Consider the following 19,280-nt stretch of genomic DNA (forward strand, 5'->3'; position numbering starts at 1 on the left):
AGGTCTGGTCCTGTCCAGGCTGCACAGAAAGCCCGTTGCAATGCTTTGTCTCACCAGCTCAGTACTGAAGCCAGTCACCTGGGTGTCTTTCTCCATCACCGTGGCAACAGTCAGGCTAACAGCTGCCATCACTGATTCATTAGGATATGGAAACCCTCTCTGCTGGTCACAGTCTCCTCCCAAACCCTTCAGAGCAGACTGAATCCTCAAGTTCTCCGTAGCCGTGCCACTGAGGGACACGCAAGTGTTTGTTTCCATGACAACACAGAGACCATGTATCCCTACATTTGTGGTTACTATGGCAACCCTGGCAGATCCAGGTACATTAAGGACAAAGACCTCATCTGGGGGAACCACAGTCAGACACATGCACTGATGTCCTCTCTGTGGTCAGCCCTGGCCTAGGGGTCAGTGGCAGGCCCTGTGCTGGGGGTCACACACAGTGTGCCTTTGAGGAACTGATGGGGGATCTAGGTTTCCTAATCTGTGTCCTCAGCCTCTTGTCCTCTCACCCCACCTAGAGTGTACAGAGTGATCTTAGCCCCTCACAGGGCTTCAAGTCCCACAGCCCTGCCATAGAGAACATCCATGCCTGCATCATGGGCGCACCTCCTCCTAAGCTCCAGACCCTTTCATCTACTTGCTCTCTGGACACATACCCCTGGATGTCCTGCAAAACCTCACACTGAGGTACACAGCTTGGGACTTCCTGTGGCTCTGAACACTTGTTCTATATATTCTATCTCTGTGAGTGACACATCCAGCCCCCCAGGTGCTGTTGTTGCTTCCTCTTTTCCCTGTCCACATTCCTCGACCAATGTAGACAACCATCAAGCCCTTCTGAGGTTACTGACCCAGCATCACTCAGCTCCCCATTCCCCCTTGCCTGGACCCCTATCCTCTGTAGGGCCTCCTCATCTGTTGCCCAGATCTCGGCATCAGGATGGTGTCTGCTTCCAACTTACTTCTCTCAAATCCATCCTCCAACTGGCATCAGAGTGAGCATTCTAAATGCAAATCTGATCATGCCTCCTGACCCTGCTTAAACCCCTCAGAAGCACCCTGTTCTGCCTCAAAGCAGAATCTAAGCTGATTTCCTCTGCCAGCCCCTCTAACCTCCTCTGCTCCCAGGCTTCTCTTTGCCTCCTGCTCACGTCACCGTCAGCTCGACTTGTTCCCTTTCTTATCCATCCTCAGCCACACTCTTGTAAAAATTATACTCAGATTTTCAATGAGAGCTTAGAATAGTAATTAGGAATAGTGGGGCTTCAACTTCAAATTCCTGAGCAGGAAATGATGCCTAGTTGCAAAACCAGGCACTTCTGACCCTACCCTGATGGGATCCCAGAGCCCTTGGCCCCTACGTCTGCCAAACAGACAGAGAAACACTTGTGGGGAGACTGTGAGTGGCCCGGGAGGAAAGTGCAAAGATGAGCCCATTCTATCAACTCTAATGGCCCCCAGAGAATAGAACACAGATTGTCAACTGAGAAGGCATCTCATACCCTGCCCTTTGTGTCACTGATGGCTCAGTGGGAGGAGGGGTCAGAACTGCGCTCCCCACCTCTCAGTCTGCTGTTCTCTCCACTTTGACACGTGCCTCAAAGCTCCGAAGCCAATGCAGGAAGGCAGCACAAGGGTAGAGTGCAGACATGCTGCACGTAGCAACTTCCAGGAGGGTGAGTATACGTATGTGGACACCTGGAACCAGAAACCACATCCCTCCACATCCCAGGAGCTTCTTTCAGATGTCTTCTGTCCTGATTCGGGCAGAATGGAACTTTGCAGCCAGAGTCAAAGGGCATCTCAAAGCTGAGGCTCAGGCTTTGCTGCACTTTGCTGTACTTTCTCAAGCACAGCGTCCCTCGTGGTCCCCTTTCTGCCCAAGCTCTCAGGTTTATATACTGGTCCATAGGAATGTGGACCAGAAAAAACCTTATCAACTGTAAGTGAAGTCAGCTTTCCCCAAGGAGGCCATTCTCACTTTATGGCTGGCCGTGGGGCCCAGCGGCACAACCCCCCAGGAGAGGACTGGGGAAGGACGGACAAAAGCAGTCACGGAACCTCGGGGCTGGATAGACTGCATCCCTCAAGGGTCACACCTCCTGGGGCCGGAAGCCCTTTGGAAGCTAAGCTGATCAACATGGGATTATAAAACCTCCATGTGTGCTGCCAGCATCAGGGTGCTCATTCTTTCCAGAGCAGTCCCTCCACCTGCAGTCAGCAATTACTTCTTCCCTTTAAGCCCAGACACACACTTCCCTGTGATTCTCCTTCTGTCCAGCAGGGCCCCACAGAACATCCATCTCAGGACTTGGCCAATTCTGACCTCTTTTATATATATTAGCTCTTTTACTGGTGAGCACAACCCTGAAAGGAGGGCGCTGTTCTTGATTCCTTCCCAGGAGAGGAAACCGAGGCTCAGAGGGGGAGTGACTTGCCCAGTAAGTGGCAGAGCAGGCATGGGGTGACCAACTGCCAGGCTGGGGGACCGGACAGCATGCAGCTCAGCAGGGCTATGGAGCCTCAGCAGGGAGCTGCTGCAGCAGAACAGCAGGGGTGGAAGGCTTCCCATGCATTTCATCCGGGACCCTCAGACCTCCCACTGGGACAGCATAGGTCTGGACCATGACAGGACAACGCCTCAAGTCCAGATACAATTTGGTGTCCTGGCCAGCCCTTCAACATTGATCTTTCTGAAACATTTATTTAGCGCTTAGACAAGCTGTGCACAGCTGGAGGGCTGGGCAGTGGGGACAAGTGTCCCTGGGCTCAGAGGCCCTGTTCAGCAAAACAAAAGCCCTTCAGTGAATTCGATCTACCCCCTGCAGAAGGCTGGTTGGCCAGCACCCATGTTTTCCTGTCACAAACAGGTCATCACAGTCTTCCTTTAGCCACATGCCTTCTTAACCCACTCCTGCCCGGGGAGGAGTTATTCTCTCCAGACACCTCCAGCAATGTTTTAACTTCTTTTGAGACTGATGCATCAGGGACATTGTCAGGCACGCCTGCATGCCTGGCGTGCAGGCCCTGCCTGGAAGGGATTATAGGAGTGGGGCAAGACCAGCAGTGTTCTGTCCTGCAGTTACCACAGCAGTTACCATGGCAACCTCGAGGTACCCTTTGAGATGCCTGAAGGCTGAAGCGGGGTCCAGAGGGATGGAGTGGAGGAGGGGCACTGGGAAGGATGGCCCATGGTAGGGGCTCCCATTCAGAGATAAGTTGAAACCTCCCCTACCTGAAGCAGTGGACAGTAAGAACTGAAGGCAGCAGCGGGGAGGGGGCCAACAGGAAGTGGGAGAGCAGGGCCAGGACGGGGGTGAGCTGAAGGAGGCACTCACCTGAGGTCCAAAATTTAAGAAGGTGCTCCCAAACCCAGTGATCAAGATAAATTATATTTAAATCAAAATGAATGCAAAAATATCCTGGATAAAATATCACAACTGTAAACAAAGACAGGATCCTATAAAGCTGGAATTAGAGTGAGGCAAGTGAGGCCAAGTCCTGCTATCCATGGTTAGATCCTGTCTTTTTTTTTTTTTTGGCTCTTTGGCCTGTGGAGTCTTAGTTCTGCAACCAGGGATTGAACCCAGGCCCCACGCGGTGGAAGCTTGGGATCCCAATCACTGGACTGCCAGGGAAGTCACTGGATTCTGTCTTTACTAAAATTTTTATTTTGTTCACTGTGGATGTTTTTACATTCCTTTTGATTTTTAAAAGTCACTGCTTTAAGATATTTTCTGTGGTAAAGACCTCACTGCCTCACCCTAGTCTGGGGCCTGAAAGGGAGGAGGGACCCTATTAAAAACATCATCATGTGACAAGTCACTAGGAGACATGGGTTCACTAAACTGCAGGGATTCCTCTCAGCTCTGATAGAGCCAGATTCAGCTTTTACAAGAGTCTGCAGCATGAAGATTGCTCTTGGGGAGCAGAGATGCCAGGCACATACATGGGCCCCCTACACTTGGGGGTGACAGTGACTCGGAGGTGGCCCCCATCTCTTGGCCTCTCTCAGGCTGGCTGCTAAGGGGAGTGGAGGGGAGGGGAGCAGAGGGGGCGGGCGGGGAAGAGGCTGGCAGTTTTGCACGGCTGGGAGCAGGAATGGCAGATTAGCTGTAATTGCCTGAAGCTGAGAGGCTGTTGATAAATGTTACTAATAATCAACCTTCAGATCTGACACCAGCTCAGGCTGGGATTACTGTTTTGAATGGAAATCGAACCCAAACCAGTAATTACCCCGGTGAGCGATGCCAGTCTCACTCTGGAGCCTGTTCTAGGCAGGGAAAAGGCATCTGCATGTCAGTGTCAGCCCTTTAGTTAGGGTATTCTGCAAGTAGCCCTTTCCCAAGAGCACAAGCCTTGTGCTGGCCTGGCCTCCACTGATCCTGCGGGACACAGTCAATAGAAATACCCACTCTTCTTCCAAGAAACGTCCACCCAATATGCACAGCTTCTAAACAAAATCAGACCTCAGACGTCACTGGCACTGTCCATCCCCCTGGGGTGGATTGGGTCCCTGCTGACATCTTCCTGAGCCGTCAGAAGCAGCTGCATGGTGGATGGAGGTCATCCCCAACACCGATGTAGCCCTCTAAGCCTCTGTCTGGGAACCCTGGGGGGCCACACAGTTGTTCCCTGTTAGACTGAATGGCTCTTGGAATGGGCTGAGCCAGGGCCAGGAGAGAGGGATGAGGCAGCCACAGGCACCAGAGCCCACCCCAGCCTGTCTCATCCCTCATAAGCTCATTCTTGCTCCCGGTACCAGGCAAGAGCCAGGAAGCTGGTTCTCCCTGGATACAAGCGGCACTCTCTGGCCCTGGCCTGTGTCTCCTCAGCACCTCTCAGCCCATCTAGAGAACCCCTAGAATGTTGGCCCCACCTAGCACAGGACAGAGTGGGACCAGCTCCCTTCCCAGGGTGCACTCATGCCCAGGTCCTTCTCCCTCCCCTTCCACCCCACTCCATTCCCCCATCCTTTGAATCCCCACACTTTTCCTTCCCAGCAGGCTAGCTGGATACTAAAGAAGCACCAGACATACCACAGTGGTAAACAGTTATGGCAAGACTGTCTCTTGTTTGCATGTCATCTCCCACCAAACACCTTCTGCCCCTCCACTGTGCCAGGTCCTGTAGCCCAGAGGAGAAAAAATCAACCTCCCTCAAGCTGCCCTGATGGGGAGGAGGAGAAGTAGGCAGGTGATGTCAGATCATCACAACTGCAGGTTGTCCCTGATGGCCTCTCCCCACAACCCAAGTGAAATGCCCTGAACTACCAGTCCATCCTAAAGGAGATCAGTCCTGGGTGTTCATTGGAAGGACTGATGTTGAAGCTGAAACTCCAATACTTTGGTCACCTGATGTGAAGAGCTGACTCATTGGGAAAGACCCCGATGCTGGGAAAGATTGAGGACAGGAGGAGAAGGGGACGACAGAGGATGAGATGGCTGGATGGCATCACTGACTCGATGGACATGGGTTTGGGTGGACTCTGGGAGTTGGTGATGGACAGGGAGGCCTGGCGTGCTGTGGTTCATGGGGTCGCAAAGAGTCAGACACGACTGAGCGACTGAACTGAACGGAACAAAGTCTGGAGGTGTCAATACGGTGCCTCAGGGGGCAGATAAAGCTGGTCAGGGTCAGTGGGATTCAGAGTATGTGTGAATAGTCTGAATAGTCACAGTCTTTGAGGCTGGAACTGGAGGGTGAACAGAGGGCAAGTGGCAGGACAGACAGGGCCCTCCCCAGAGGGAGCCAGTACCTCAAGGGTGCCACCTAGTGGCAGTGCAGCAGGACTGCAGCTCTGTTTTCAGGCCCTGGCGTTTTCTCTCTGCTCCTGTCCTTTCCCTAAAACAGACCCCTGAACTCAATTGGGCAAAGGAGAACCAAGGGAAAAGGCTTAGTTTTGTTTTTGAAGACTCAAGGCTTAGAGAAAAGAGGGAACAGGGGCCCCAGGTCTGCCATAGGGTAGCAGGCAGGGGAGGAGCCTTTTCTCTGGAGCTCCCTGACTCCTTCTAGGGCTTACTTGCACCCTCTAATTACCTGCTCACTCAGTAGTGTCTCCCCACTGCACCGCTGGGACCTCAGTCTGTCACCTGCTCCTAGCCTGGCCCACAGGGAGAGGTGACAGGAAGCCCCCACACCAGAACTGGCTGCTGTGATAGACGTGGGGGCCCGGAGAAGCTGTGCTACCATCAGCTAACTTGCCTTGCTCCTGGGGCCTAGGAAGGGCTCACTTTCTGCTTGGGGTCAGACACAGGTGCTGCAGGCACTCAGCCCTCAGCTCTTAAATATCCTATTGACTCTGGAATGCCTGTTGCCCCCCGTTATTTTCCTCTCTTGCCAGGGAAAGAAGTAGTGAAGAGACACGAGGTGAATGGTCCCCACAGTAAAGTTCCCAGGTGTGCAGAGCACTCAGCCAGGGGTGAGCCAGATGTGTGTCGATGCAAATGTAGGGGGAGAGGAAGACAGCCGTGGAGAGTGAAGGAGAGCCTGCCCTGGGGGACAGCTCAGAGAGGTAAAGCTTCTCTTAAAGGGCCAGATAGTACGTACTTTAGGCTTGCAAGCCGAACTGTGTGCAACTCTGAGGCTGTAACTGAAAGCAGCCGCAGCTAATATGTAAACAAACAGGCATCCCTGGGCTCCATCATACTATTTACAAAAACAGGCTGCCAGCCCGCTGTCCATAGTTTGCACACCAGTCAAAACTTGCTGCCCACCAGAGAGGCTGTCCACTCTCCACCACCCAGGACTTGGCCCAGGAATAATCTTATCCCCAAGGCTGCCAGCAAGTACACATGCTCAATGGACTACCAGTTCGCTGTGCCCCTGCCACCTAGGGGGAGGCCGGGGTGGTCACAGGGTTAAGATGCAGGGGCTGGAGTAGAGAAGGTCAGGGTGGTGAGACGCTTGGACAACCAGGACCCCCAGATCTCAGTCCTGCCCTCCTCTCCCCTCTGCCCAAGCACTCGACACTCACCTGGAGGGAGAGGCTCTCCGTAGCGGCAGCTACTCCCCCACCTTCCCCAGGGGGATCTCTCTCCCTCTAGCTGATGCCCCTCCAGCCCCTTCCTGAGCAGCAAACCCCCAAAGCCAGGCGGGGGGAGGGGACTGAACTGGCCCAAGGACACGCAGCCGCCGCCGCCGGACAGATGACACCCCAGGGAGGGCGAGGTGGCCTGAGCGGGGAGGACGGGTAACCCAGCACCGGGCCCCACGGGCCTAGGAGCGGCCAGGCTGGAACCGACCCCAGCTCCGCGAGCGCGGGCCGGGCGGGACCCCACCCGGTCCCCGTCCCGGGACACAGCACCAGAGCCTGCGCCAGCCTCCCTACCCCGGCCCCGGTATCGCCGAAGGTGGCGTCTAGAGAAGTTCGCGAGTCACCGGCTCGGGCAGGGCCCTGGGCGCTCCAGTTACACTAAAAGTGAGACCCAGCAAGATGGTATCAAGGCCGCTCTGAGGCAGCGCTGGCTCATCCAACATTGATGCGGCCACGGACTGCCCAGAGCCCCTCGAGGCGTGGAGAACGCAGGGTCCCGGCTCCGACTCCTTTGGGATGGGCGGGGCTGGGGTGGTGGGTCCGCCTCCCCTCCCTGCCCACGATCACACCTGCACCTTGATCTAAGTGGGCACCTGGGGCGGGAAGTGGGGTGAGTAGTGGCTCGGTGGGTCAGGCGGGCGCTTCTACAGCCCACCAGCCCCGCAGAAAGTGCCCAGGCAAGGCAGTGTCAGAGCAGGCTCCTGGCCCAACCATGCCTAGTCTTGGGCCAAGACAAAGGGCAATGGAACCGTCTTCCCTCCACTTCCCAATCGTCCCTACCAGAGGCAGGAGCAAAAGATGGTGGGAGGGAGGGGGAAGACAGGGAGGAAGCTGGCCAGTCCCACACAGAATCAGTCCTCTCCAGCCACTACTTCCATTCACATCCGGGGAGAACCACTCTTGGTGGTGACACATTCTTCCCTGCAAAGATGTACAAACTCATCAACAGGCACCATGGTGCACACACTCCCCAGCACAACAGGCACACACCCCAGATACACTCTTACTGGCGCACACAATCAGTTGCACGTCAGGGAAACACACTGACAGAAGTCTTCTCCCAGTGGAGCCCAACCCATCACTTCATCTGCTCTCTGCCACTTGGTGTTGGAGAGGAGAGGACCCCACCCAGAACCTCCCACCCAGGGCCGACCAGACTGGAGGGAGGGGCCGACAGGAGGGTGGTGCCCTCTCTGTGCCCTGTGCCTTCCTGGCCTGATGGTTAGTTGGTCTGCAGTGCCAGAGAGGGCAGGGAGGAGGCACAGCCAGGCTAGGATGAAGTCTTTGCTGAGGTTGGGGAGCTGGTCAGAAGATAATCCTAGATCCCCATTACCCTTCCGCAGGCCCTCCCTGATTTCAAAGGTTGCCTGACCTGAACTCTGCCCCCCATTCTAATGCTGCCGTCCATTTGGGTCTGGCCTGATTCACCTGCAGAAGTCTGCCTCCATGGCAACAGCATGGGCAGGTTGTCCCCTAAAGCCTGCTGGCTCCCCACAGCTGACAGACCCATGCACATACACACATACACACACACGCAGGGTTTCTTTTGTTCATATTCACATTAGAAGACCAGATCATCTGCCTGAGACCTCAGAGTGGGGCTGACGGGGAACACACACCTGGCTCAGGTGGAGGGCACAGATGGGCATCTCACCCAGGCACATGCTGGACCAGAATCTCCCAGAGGGGACCCAGGCTCAGCTGACATTTATCTATTGACAAACCACCAATTTTGGCAGGATAAAGGAATTATCCCAGGGGCCCCAGCTTGGCAACTGTCCTCCAAACTGTGGGCATAGCAGGCCCTTCCTTCCTCCTCTGGTCACAGATATGTCTGTTTCAGGGTCTTTCTGCTTTTGCTTAAATGCATCCAATGATATTAGGGCTTCCCTGGTAGCTCAGCGGTAAAGAATCTGCCTGCTGATGCAGGAGACCCGGGTTGGATCCCTGGGTTGGGAAGATCCCTTGGAGGAGGAAATTGGCAACCCACTCTAGTGTTCTTGCCAAGGAAATTTCATGGAGAGAGGAGCCTGGAAGGCTGTAGTCCTTGGGGTTGCAGAGTGACTGAGCACACACTAAATAGAAATACATCCAGTAACCCTACCTGGGAAACCCCAGTGACTGATGACTTCAAACCCGAGTGGGAGTAAGTCCTAAAGTCCTCAAGAAGTCCTTGTCCACAGCCATGACTGACTTTTCTCCCCATGCCCTAATCACCCTGAGCCTCAATCATTCCAGCTACATGGGAGACAGACCATCCCATACTCACCACCCTCCTCCAGAGCTCTCCTCCACTGACCCCTGGACCATCTCTCGCCTTTGACTCACCCAGTCCAGCTCTCTAGATCTTGTACAGCTACAAATTCATCTTAAAAAGAAGAAGAAGAAGCTATATGCTAAAAGCTCTGGAACAAGGCAGGTCTTCAATCACCTACCTCTGGCGGCCACTGCAGCCTCCCCTGCCCAGCAACCCCTAAGCTGGCGCTGCCATGGCCAGGGTCACAATCCCAGCCCCCACCTCCTCCTCTCTCCATCCCAGCCTTCCCAATCACAGAGCAAACACTGAGGCTGTAGGCCATGTACTCACAGAACACCAGAACTATGAGTGCTTCAGTAACCAGTCCACCTCCTTCTACTACAGGGGAAATAGGCCCAGAGAACCAAGGGACTAGCCCAGAAACAGAATGGGAACGAATGGGGTGGACTCAAATCCTAGACTCCTGACTCCCTTAACAGTGCTCTGTGCAACACATCATAAAACCATGTATAGACAGCAGAAGGATCCCATCCTTATTTTGGAATAAGCTGCCGGTGAACTCACAAGCTACAGTGATCAGCCCCCAGGCCTGGTCAGCCCTGCTCCCCAGTCCCTTCTAGCTTCTCTGCTTATTCTGGCCCACCAGCACTGGGGATTGGGCTTAACTGATTCATCCTTACAGATCACTCTGCAGTGGTCTCTCAACAGTGATGGCATGGGTCCAAGTCCTCAAAGAGGGGTCTGTTTCCATGTCCTGATGTACTTGTGGATTCTCCACAAGTACTGAGGCTCAGCCTAGCCCCAGTCCTTCTTGGGGAAGCTGAACCTTGTCACCCACACCTCAGGCACTGGATAAGGTTCTTGACTCTCAAGTCCATCTGCCCCTGGGTCGGAGTTCCTACAGCTTTGCCCTCTCATCCACTTGGTCTCAACTGGTGCCCACTGGGTCTTCATTAGCCTCTGTAACCCCTGGACTACCTCCCTCAATGTACTCCTGACCCATCTCTGCCTCCTCCCTTTCCTGCCCACTCTCCTCACAGAGCTGCTCCTGCCTGGGTCACCACACCTGTCCCTGTGCCTAGGAATGGCCCAACTTTGAGATTCCGTTGGACAGAATACTCCTGACATTAGCCCTGCTACATGCCAGTTCATAATGACAACAGCTAACACTTAAATAGCACTTGCTATGTGCCAGGCACTGTCCCAAGCACTCGGCACTTATTAAGTCTCCATATATTCATTCATTTAACCCTCACAACAATGCTGTGAGATGAGTACTATTATGTCCATTTTAAAGAAAAGGAAATGGAGGCTCACAGCAGTTAAGGAGCTTTTCCAAGGTCCCACAGGTACTGTGCAAGTGATCTGAACACTGTGAGGAAAAAGCCAAAGTTAAGGAACATCTAGACGTGGCTCTGGCTGCCCCACCCCCACCCCCTATTCCCGCCCCCTCCCCACCAAAAGTATGTGGTTCTGCTGACATCAAGCTAGATTCAAGAACAGGGAGAGACTAATTTTTTCCCCTGTGACAGGAGGGCCTACTTTTTGAAAACAGAAGCACATATTTTGTTAGTGTCACATTCTCTCGGCATGGTAAAGTAAGCCTTAAATACAAAAAGGCTATTTTTATAAGAATTTGGCTGCTTTCTCAAGTTGACAGAAACCTACCTGGGCAGAGCATCACCAGAAGCTTCATGCCGTGTGTGGCAACCAAAGAGCAAAACATGCTGTGAAGACCCCAGCCAGTGTGGTCCCTTGTCACCAACAATCTCCAGGCCAATTAAGTTAGGAAATTCATTCTCTCTAATCCTATAGTGGATATGTGTGTGGTCTATTTCTGCTAATGCACAGCCCACCTGAAAGGGTACACAAGCATTATCTCAGCCAATTTTCACAAGACCCTTCACTATAAGAAAATCATCACCCCATTTTACAGATGGGGATACTGAGACTGCTGCTGCTGCTGCTAAGTCACATCAGTCATGTCCGACTCTGTGTGACCACATAGACAGCAGCCCACCAGGCTCCCATCCGTGGGATTCTCCAGGCAAGAATACTGAGATGGGTGGCCATTTCCTTCTCCAGTGTAGGAAAGTGAAAAGTGAAAGTGAAGTCACTCAGTCCTGTCTGACTCTTCTTAACCCCATGGACTGTAGCCTACCAGGCTCCTCCGTCAAAGGGATTTCCCAGGCAAGAGTACCGGAGTGGGTTGCCACTGCCTTCTCCCAAACTAAGACTAAAGAAGATTAAATATCTACTTGATACACTTCTAAACTGTTCAACCTTTGTTTCTTTTATTTTCACAAGTGGCAGTATGATTTTTTATAATCAACCAAAACAAGAAGGATTTTCCCTTACTGTGCTCCATTTACACAAAAGGCAATGGCACCCCACTCCAGTACTCTTGCCTGGAAACTCCCACGGACGGAGGGCCTGGTGGGCTGCAGTCCATGGGGTCGCTAAGAGTCAGACATGACTGAGCGACTCCACTTTCACTTTTCACTTTCATGCATTGGAGAAGGAAATGGCAACCCACTCCAGTGTTCTTGCCTGGAGAATCCCAGGGACGGGGGAGCCTGGTGGGCTGCCGTCTATGGGGTCGCACAGAGTCGGACATGACTGAAGCGACTTAGCAGCAGCAGCAGCAGCAGCAGTAAGAGGTGGAGCTGCGACTTGAACCAGGTCTGTCTAATACCAAAGCTCAATTTCTGCCCTTTTTGTACCATCTCAGTGAGCCAGTCCCTTGGGAGTCACAGCTCTTCCTAAAATGTTTAGTACAGGTCATGTCTTGCTTCTTTTCCCTTGTCTCCCGTTCAAAACTTACAACAAAGCTGCAGTAATCAAAACAGTGAGGTACGGGCATAAGGATAGACATATAGACCAATGGAATAGAATTGAGCATCCAGAAATAAATCCATATATCTACGATCAATCGATTTTTTTTTTTAATTTTCAAAATTGAGATATGGTCAATGGATTTTTCACAAGAGTGCTAAGTCCATTCAATGGGGAAAGAATAGTCTCTTTAACAGAGATGCTAGAACAACTGGATTTCCAAAAGAAATGAAGTTGCACTCCCACCTCACATCATATACAAAAAGTAACTCAAAATAAATCCGTGACCTACGTATAAGCTCTAAAGCCACAAAACACTTAGAAGGAATCAGTGGTAAATCTTCGTGACCTTGGATTTGGCAATGGATTTATAAATAAGACACCTAAAGCATAAACAAAATAAAAAGGGATAAATTTAACTGTCCAAGTTAAAATCTGTTGTGCTTCAAAGAACATTATAAAAAAAGTAAACATCTGTACACTGTTGATGGTAATATAAATTGGTATAGCCATTGTGGAAAACAGAATGGAAATTCCTCAGAAAAATTTGAAATAGAACTATCATATGATCTAGCAATCCAACTTTAGAGTATATCCAGAAAAAAAATGAAATCTGGATCTCAAAGGGATATCTCCACCCCCATGTTCATTGCAGCATCATTCACAATAGCCAAGATATGGAAACAATTTAAATGTCTGTGGACCAATACATGGCTAACAATGTGAGATTTTATATCTATTATCTATAGCTATAAGGGAATAATATTTGGTCTTTAAAAAGAAGGAAATTCTGCCATTTGGGACAACATGGATAAATCTGGAAGACATTATGCTAACTGAAGTAAGCCAGCATAGAAAGAAAAATACTGTATTGTATCACTTATATATTACTCTAACACAGTCAAAGCCATTGAAACAGAGAGGAGAATGGTCATTGGCAGGGGCTGAAGGGATGGGGAAATGAGAGCTGTTAGTTAAAGGGTACAAAGTTTAAGATACGCAAGAAGAACAAATACTGAAGTTCTAATGTACAGCATGGGGACTCCATTTATCAACTCTGTGTTGAATTTTTGAATTTGCTAAAAGACTATATCTTAAGTGCTCTCACCACAAAAAAAGAAAAAGGAAAGAAAATGGTAACTATGTGAGGTGCACGGTGACAGGTAATGTTAATTAGCTTGATTGTGGTCACCATTTCACAGTATAAGTGTATATCATGTTGTACACCTTGTGCTGTGCTTAGTTGCTCAGTCGTGTCTGACTTGTCGCAACCCTATGGTCTGTGGCCCACTGGGCTCTTCTGTCCATGGGATTCTCCAGGCAAGAATACTGGAGTGGGTTACCATGCCCTTCTCCAGGGGATCTTCCTGACCCTGGGATCGAACCTGCATCTCTTACGTCTCCTGCACTGGCAGGTGGGTTCTTTACCACTAGCGCCACCTGGGAAACCCCCACTCCTAGGTATATATTCAAAGGAACTGAAAACAGGGACTAGAGCAAAACGTTGCACACCAATGTTCACAGCAGCATTTTCACAGTAACCAGAAGGTGGAAACAGCCCAAGTGTTCATCAACAGATTAACAGATAAATAAAATGCAGTATATCCATATAATGGAATGTTGTTCCACCACAAAAGGAATGAAGGGATTTCCCTGGTGGTTCTGTGGCTAGGACTCCACACACTCAACGCGGGGGGTCTGGGTTTAATGCCCAGCCGGGGAGCTAGATCCCACAGGCTGCAACTAAAGATCGTGCATACGGCAACTGAGACCAGGCACAGCCAAATAAATAATTTTTTTAAAAATTTTGTTTAAAAAAAAAAAGAAATGAAATCTCATACATGCTACAACATAGACGAACCTTAAAAACATTATCCTAAGTGAACTAAGCCAGAGACAAAAGAAAAAATATTGTATGATTCCTCGTATATACAATATCTACAATAGACAAATTGATAGAGAAAGAAAGTAAGTTAGAGGTGCTGGGAGAGGGTAATGAGGAGTTATTTGTTAATGAGCACAGTTTTTGTTTGGGGGTGATGAACAGTTTCAGAAATCTGCAGTGGTAATGGTTACACAAAATTGTGACTGTAATTGATGCTACTGAATTAGGAATCACCAAATGGCTAATTTTATGTTACATATATTTTGTGTATGTGCTCAGTTGCTTCAGTGGTGTCCAACTGTGCAACCCTATGGACTGAAGCCTCCCAGGCTCCTTTGTCCAAGGGATTCTCCAGGCAAGAACACTGGAGTGGGTTGCCAGGCCCTCCTCTAGGGGATCTTCCCGACCCAGGGTTCAAAGCCTCATCCCTTATGTCTCCTGCACTGGCAAGCAGGTTCTTTAGCACTAGCTTCCACCTGGGAAGCTCAAACTGATCTACAGTCCTCAACAAAATCCCAGTAGGCTTTTGTTTTGCTATTGTAGAACTTGAATATCTCATTGTAAAATTAATGTGAAGTTTTAAAAAAGGACCCAGAATAGCCAAAACCTTGAAAAAGAACATCCTGGTATCTCCAGGGCTTCGATGAGAGGCCCTCTCCAAATCATCCTTCTCACGTGGTTCTGACTCCACACTCTCCAAGAAACCACCCGATTTTATCTGTTGTGTAGCTTGATTCTGGGTTGGGGATGGGCCCCAGGCAGGACCACAAACACTGTAATAACTGGAAAGAAATCTTCACAATTGTGGAGTAATAGATGAGTACTGTGGTTTGAAAAAAAAAAAAGAACCAAGTTGAAGGTCCTAAACGACCTGATTTCAAGACTCATAAAGCTATAGTAATTAAGACAGTGTGGTATTGGTCTCAATAAATACAAGATCAGGCTTCCCTGGTGGCTCAGTGGTAAAGAATCCACCTGGCAATGCAGGAGACACGTGTTCGATCCCTGCTTAGGGAAGGTCCCACATGCTGCCGAGCAGCTAGGTCCATGTGCCACAACTATTGAGTCTGTGCTGTAGAATCTGGGAGTTACAACTACTGAGCTCACGCACTGCAGCTACTGAAACCTGTAGGTCCTATAGTCTGTGCTCCACAGGAGAAGCCACCCCAGTGAGAAGCCCACACACTGCAACTAGAGAGTAGCCCTCACTCACCGCGTGTAAAGGAAAGCTCATCAGCAACAAAGACCCAGAACAGCCAAAAAAATAAATCACTCACTAAATAAATAATTTGTTTAAAAGACAGACAAGATCAGCAGAACAGAGAACACAGAAATAAATATATAGACACATGATAAAGGAGAAAAACGGAGAAGGCAATGGCACCCCACTCCAGTACTCTTGCTTGGAAAATCCCATGGACGGAGGAGCCTGGTGGGCTGCAGTCCATGGGGTTGCTAAGAGTCGGACACGACTAAGCGACTTCACTTTCACCTTTCACTTTCATGCATTGGAGAAGGAAATGGCAACCCACTCCGGTGTTCTTGCCTGGAGAATCCCAGGGATGGCGGAGCCTGGCGGGCTGCCGTCTATGGGGTCACATAGAGTCGGAAACGACTGAAGTGACTTAGCAGCAGCAGCAGCAAAGGAGAAAAAAGTAGTCCTTCCAACAAATGGTGCTGGAACAATTGAATATTCATTTTAAAAAATGAACTTCATACCATAAAGAAAAGTTAACTCAAAATGGAGCACAGATGCAAAATGTTAAACCTAAAACCAGAAAACCCTTAGGAGAGAAGCTTTGTCATCTTGAGTTACGCAATCATTTTTTAGATATGACTTCAGAAGCACAATCCATAACAGCAGAAAGTGATAAACTGGACTGCATTGAAAGTGAAAACTTCTGCTCTTCAAAATACGTAAGAGAATGAAAAAAAAAAAAAAAAGCCATAGACTTAGAGAAAATATATGCAAGTCACATATCTCATAAAGAAATGTATCCAGGATATGCAAAGAACTCTCAAAATTCAACAATAAGGAAGAACCCAATTTTAAAAATGGGACCCCAAAGGAGATATATAGATGGCAAATAAGCACATGAAAAGGTGCTCAGTAAATAAATGCAAATTAAAAATCACAATGAGATAGTACTACGTACCTACTAGAATGGCTAAAATGAAAGAGACTGACCCTGTAAAGTTTGTGAAAGGATGTGGAAGAATTGGGACTCCGCTTGTGGGAATGTAAAATGCTACAACCACTTTGGAAAAGTTTCAGTTTCTTAAAAAGTTAAACGTACACCTACCGTATGATCCAACCAGTCTGTCTCTAGGTGTGTTTACCGCCGAGAAATAAAAACACGTGTCCACACAAAGACTTCTATAGTCACAAAGCTTTAGTTGTAATAGCCAAAAAACCCAAGTGTTTACGATCAGATAACGGATTAACAAACTATGACATCTACATATAATGGAATATTACTCAGCAACAAAAAGAAATGAACATGGAAAGAATAAAAACATGGAAGAATATCAGAGTAACTATGCCGCATGAAAGAAACCAGACCAAAAAAGAATACATACTGAAAGAGTCCCATTCGTCAAAATTCTAGGAAATGCAAAGAAATCAGAGCAGTATTTCCCCGAGGATGGGGAGAGTAGGACTTGGTGGGGGAGGGGGAGTCGGAAGTAAGCATTCCCAGGTGGGCTTCCCAGGTGGTGCCAGTGGTAAAGAACCTGCTGGTCGATGCAGGAGATATAAGTGGTGCAGGTTTGATCCCTGGGTAGGGAAGATCCCCTGGAGGAGGGCATGGCAGCCCACTCCAGTATTCTTGCCTGGAGAATCCCATGGACAGAGGAGTCTGGTAGACTATAGTCCATGGGGTTGCAAAGAGTCAGACACGACTGAAGTGACTGAGCACAGCACATTATAAAGAGGCACAAGGAAACACTTGCCTCTGTGCTGTTCCCAAATAGACACTGGGCTCATTCTTATCGCAGGACCTTTTTACTCGCTATTCCTCTTCCATGGAACATTCTTCCCACTAGCCACACGATTCACTCTCTGGCTCTTTTCAGGTCTCTGCTGAAACATCACCTTATCAGCAAGAGTTGCCCTGACCACACTATATAGTACAGCATACTCACAACCACCCCAGCCCCCATGTAATCAGACTCTGTCCTTATACTGCTTTACTTTTCTTCTGTACACTAACGAGATCATGTTTCACTTAGCACTGATACATATATATATATATATATATATAAATATAAACATAGACCAAACTATTATATATAATTACAATTATATATATATATATATATATATATATATATACACATGGAGAAGGCAATGGCACCCCACTCCACTGCTGCCCAGAAAATCCCATGGGTGGAGAAGCCTGGTAGGCTGCAGTCCATGGGGTCGCTAAGAGTCGGACATGACTGAGCAACTTCACTTTCACTTTTCACTTTCATGCATTGGAGAAGGCAATGGCACCCCACTCCACTGCTGCCCAGAAAATCCCATGGGTGGAGAAGCCTGGTAGGCTGCAGTCCATGGGGTTGCTAAGAGTCGGACATGACTGAGCAACTTCACTTTCACTTTTCACTTTCATGCATTGGAGAAGGAAATGGCAACCCACTCCAATGTTCTTGCCTGGAGAATCCGATGGACAGAGATTATCTGTCCTGAACAATTATACTACATAGTCCCAGAGTCTGGGAAGTCAAACTCACAAATACATAATCATACAACCATGTCGGTAAAGTGATTAAATGTGAGAATACAAATCACTTCACTCCTTTTGGAGAAAAATCTGTCAACAATCCCCAAATCTGAAACTAACAACCCCTCTTTTAATCAAATAATCAATCATGAGAAAAAAAAATGTTATCTGGGACTTTCCTGGTGGTCCAGTGGCTAAGACTCCACATTTCCAGTGCAAGGGGCCTGGGTTCAATCCCTGGTCAGGGAATTAGATCCCATTTGCCACAACTAAGAGTTTGCACACTGCAACTGAAGATCCCATATGCCATGAGGAAGATCAAAGACCCCACGTACTGCAACTAAGACTGCTGCTGCTGCTGCTGCTAAGTCGCTTCAGTCGTGTCCGACTCCGTGCGAACCCATAGACGGAAGCCCACCAGGCTCCCCCGTCCCTGGGATTCTCCAGGCAAGAACACTGGAGTGGGTTGCCATTTCCTGCTCCAATGCAGGAAAGCAGAACAATGAAAGTGAAGTTGCTCAGTTGTGTCCGACTCTTAGCGACCCCATGGACTGCAGCCTACCAGGCTCCTCCGCCCATGGGATTTTCCAGGCAAGATTACTGGAGTGGGGTGCCATTGCCTTCTCTTGCAACTAAGACTGGGCACAGCCAAATAAATACATGAATGAATATTTTTAAAGATATAAAATAAAAATAAAGTTTAAAAAAGTGTTGTCTTAAGGATGTTTATCATGGAATGGTTTCTAACAGAAAGATGTGGAAACAATGAAAAAGTCCCCAGAAGGGAATGACTGAAGTGTAGGAGAAGTGATGTGGAGGCAGAAGTTACAGAAGATCAAGCTGGATGTGACTGATTTTTCTCAAAGGCAATATCATTTGCTTAGAGTCTGGGGACATGGAGAAAGGGTCAAGTGAGAGGAGTCTTGAGTACGACGCTTTGGAAAAGCTGTTGTGGGAAATGAGAGTGAAGGTAACCCAGGAGAAATGAAAAGATTGAGAGATGATGGAGATAGCCAAGCTGCGATGAAGACCATGAAAGTGAGGACAACCCGCATAGCTGTGTAGTTCACGTGATAGGGTTCTGGCGCCACCATAAGAAAGGGGGGTAGAGATCCAGACAGGGCTAGGGTAGTGGTGAGCATGTGTGAGGAAATACCAAGTGATGGGAGCAAGTGATTCAAATGACCTCTCATGTGGTCCTGGCTGGGAAGCTAAGAAGAAAGGCCAGGAAAGGGCTGCAGAGAATATGCAGAGATGAGGCACTAAAGGACACTATAGTATCATCCTAGAGGATGGGATGATCATGTGTATGATAGCAGAAGTCAAGCAATTCCAGGTATCAACATCTAGGAATGTATCCTGTAAATAACTGAAGAGAAGCCTCTAGAATAAGAAGATCTGGAAATTGGAAGGAGTACGTTTAGTCATTGACAAAGGCATTGAAAGCTCTAGGGATAATGACTGGAGCCTCAATAGATACAAGGTAGTTAGCCAAGTGCCAAGTTGTTGAGAACACATGGAGTTAACGATACTTTGTGC

General features: G+C 49.1%; 1 protein-coding gene across 10 annotated transcripts in view; it reads right to left on the reverse strand.

Moving 5' to 3' along the window:
• Positions 1-19,280, reverse strand: part of TUB (TUB bipartite transcription factor) — an 89,405-nt gene that overhangs the window by 64,831 nt on the left and 5,294 nt on the right. The window lies entirely within an intron of this gene.

Source organism: Bos grunniens, chromosome 15 (assembly GCF_055505025.1).
Source record: "Bos grunniens cultivar Pamir isolate PY7600 chromosome 15, Bosgru_T2T1.0, whole genome shotgun sequence".
Classification (NCBI taxonomy): Eukaryota; Metazoa; Chordata; class Mammalia; order Artiodactyla; family Bovidae; genus Bos; species Bos grunniens.